This window comes from Colobus angolensis, unplaced genomic scaffold, assembly GCF_000951035.1.
Source record: "Colobus angolensis palliatus isolate OR3802 unplaced genomic scaffold, Cang.pa_1.0 Scaffold54, whole genome shotgun sequence".
Classification (NCBI taxonomy): domain Eukaryota; kingdom Metazoa; phylum Chordata; class Mammalia; order Primates; family Cercopithecidae; genus Colobus; species Colobus angolensis.
The window spans coordinates 610,197-613,296 of record NW_012118932.1 but is presented as its reverse complement, the minus strand read 5'-3'; the positions used below and the strand labels follow the sequence as shown (position 1 = coordinate 613,296).

Sequence of the window (3,100 nt, the reverse complement as noted above, 5' to 3'; positions counted from 1 at the left end):
GGAGTGCAGGAGGGACAGGTGGTGCGGGCTGTCCAGGAAACCTACCTGAACGGAAAGGAGCCCCAGGAGGGAGAGGGGCCCGGCGAGGGGCTCAGGACCCGGAGGCGCCGGCGGAGGAGGAGGTGGTGACTGGCAGGCCGCCCGGGCCCCACGGTGCCTGCGGAGCTGAAGGGAACGCAGGATGTAGGGGCGTGGGGAGTCGGGCACAGAAGAGTGCGGGGAACCGGGGAGCTCTGCGAGCCACTGCCTGAGGGTAGGCCCGGCCCGCGGGAACCTCTTCTGCTCGCTCAGCCTGGGCATCGCTGAAGCTGTGTCTGCGGGGAGGCAGCGGAAGGCGGCAGGTAAGGAAGCCCAGTTCTCTTAGCTGGAGTTCGTGTGCTTGGAAGCGAGAAGCTGCAGGTCACTGGCAAGAGGGTAGTCTCCACACCGCCCTCGTTCTCCCGGCCTTTCATCCCTGGAGGGAGGAAGCAGTGCACTTTCCAGCTGCAAGGCAGGACCTCTCCCCCGCAGTACTGAGTATGGTAGTTGGAGTGATGGGGCATCTTCTTAGAGTCTAGGCAGCTCGCGGGACGTCTGGGTGGCTGCCAGGTCTGTGCAGAGGGAAGAGAGGGGTAGCAGCCCCAGGGAAGAGCTACAGGATGGTCACCCCTCCACCTGCCCCTCGATGGCAGTAGGGTGCCTCCATGGTATTTGCTCTGCAGGGTACAGTCAGCACAGGTTGCCTGAAGTCCTCAAAACACGTTCCACAGAAGGGAAGAGGGCAGCATGGGATTAACAGAACCTTATCTTGTAACCCTGTTGGTCATGTGAGCTGAGATGTGAGTGTGACAGCTAGTGGCTTGGACACGGCACGAGCCTGACCCGCTCCTGCCACGCCGTCCTGTCACAGCTGATTTACCCTGAGGGCCCAGAGCCAAGGATGATTAGTGGGCAGAAAGAAGGTGGGAGAGCAACTGGTGAGTCTCTGGGTGTGACTTCACTACCCCAGCGTGAGAGGGGCGGGAGAGGAGGGTGCATCTGCACCAGAGGACTCTGGGCTGCCTCTGTGGCCCCACCGTGGGGAGGTTTTGCAGATGGGCCGCTGTGGTATCGTGGGCTCTGCACCTGTCAGGGCAGGAGCTCCCAGCCCAGTCTAGAGGTAGGGCTTGTAGGGGCCAAGGCCTCATGGCCTGAGTGCCAGACCTACTCATTCTGCCTCGTGCTCCCAGGGGGGCTTGGAGGGCTGCTTGTGGCCCTTACTTTCCTAGAGCTGTTCACCTCTTACCTGGCACTGTGAGGTTCTTGCTTTCCCTGCCCCTGGGCGGGGATGGGTGCAGGGTTGCTGCCTGCCCAAGGCCTTAGCTAGGACCCCTCTCTGCCCCAGCCCGAGGTGTGGCTCTGAGTCACATGGTCCCAGGCCCCTGTCCTGAACCAGACTGGCTGCTCTCCTATGGGGGCAGAGGGAGTGGTGCTGGAGGTAGCTGCTGGAGGAGCCGGTTAGCCTACTCCTCATACAAACTCAAACTCGCCTGTCAGCTTCATCCCATGCCTGTCGCGCTGCCGCCCGAACACTCACGCACCGGAAGTTCAGCTGCTGTGCCCACGGTGCCTGACGCTTCTGGAATGGCCAGAGCGGCTCACAGTGTCTGGCTTCAGTGGAGAGAACTGTCTGTTTTAAACACGTACACACAACACACATCTTCACCTGCTTATTTCAGGTCGACGTTTTTGAACTTGTGGTAGATGAATGGGAGAAAGGCCTTGGCATCACACAGATTGCTTTTGATCTGGTTATATCGCTTACAAGCTGTGGAACTTCCTTGGGCAACATAGTGTCTTTAGGTTTCGGTTTCCTGGTGTGTGCGGTGGGCCAGGGCTTCCCCTGCAGTGGCCTGAGTGAAGAAACCTCAGGCCCTTTGGAGCCTGGTGCCCACCTCCCAGGAGCCCAGCGGACGTTGGGGAGGAAGGGCCAGACTCTTCCCTCTGGCCCCTGAGCCCGAGATTAGCCCCCACCTTGTGCTTCGTCTAGAAGATGCAGTGTTTCTTTTTGTTCGTTTTAAGTAACAGCTTTGTTGAGATATAATGACGTATGGTAAACTGAGCATATTTAAAACATACAATTCAATAAGTTGTAGCCTTTGTATACACCTGTGAAACCGCCCCCCACCGTCGAGATAGTGAACAGCCCCCTTATTCCCCAGTCCCCAAAAGTTTGCTCGTGGAATCCCTCCATCCCCCTCTCCGCTGCCATCTCCTACCCCAGGTAACAGGCTGGTCTACTTTCTGTCACTGTATCTGAGTTTGCAGCATTTACTGGAAACGGAATCTCGTCTTTCATTCAACAGAAGTATTTTGGAGTTGGTTCACATGGTTGCACATATCAACAGTTCATTGTACACCTGTGCCAGAGTCTGTTTATCCATTGACCTGTTGATGGGTTTTCAGAGAAAGCTGCTCTGAGCTGTTTTGTTAGTCTTTGTAGGGATGTATGCTTTTATTTATCTTAGGTAAATCCCTGGGACTGGAATGGCTGGGTCACGTGGTAGGTATACATTTAACCTTTAAGAAACTGCCAGACTGTTTTCCAAAGTGGTTGTACATTGTATATACTCACCCACTGTGTCTGAAAGTTCTGGTTCGTTCACGTCTTTGATATGTCCACGCCGTCATATGGTCAGTGTCTAATTTCAGATATTCTAATGTCTGTGGTGGTATCTCATTATGGTTTTCATTTGTGTTTCCTCAATGACTCATGTTGTTGAGCATCTTCTGATGTGCGCATTTGCCATATATGTGTCTTTGGTGGTGTGTCTGTTCAGATTGTTTGCCGGTTTTCAATTGTGTGGGTTTTTTTCATGTTGAGTTCTGAAGAGTTCTTGATATATTCTGGATATAAGCCTTTTATCAGGTATGTGATTTGCAAATCTTTTCTTCCAGCTTGTGGCTTGTATTTTGATTCTCTTAACAATGTCTTCTAAAAAAATTACCATGATCAGTGATGCAAAATGGTGTGTTTTGAAAGAGAAGTTTTAAATTTGGATTCATTTACTAATTTGTTACTTTGTGGATTGCTTTTTTGGTGTCATGTCCAAGAAATCTTTGTCTGACCCAGAGTCACAGC

The 3,100-nt window shown here is 53.3% G+C and overlaps 1 protein-coding gene across 2 annotated transcripts in view; it reads left to right on the top strand.

Moving 5' to 3' along the window:
• TNK2 (tyrosine kinase, non-receptor, 2) overlaps positions 1-3,100 on the top strand; it is a 49,811-nt gene that overhangs the window by 3,126 nt on the left and 43,585 nt on the right. Inside the window, exon 1 of one of the 2 annotated variants that reach the window (XM_011961164.1) lies at positions 1-341. The exons of the other annotated variant lie outside the window; for it this stretch is intronic. The gene's annotated coding sequence lies outside the window, so the exon portion shown is untranslated. The remainder of the gene's footprint in view (positions 342-3,100) is intronic. 2 annotated transcript variants of the gene reach the window in all.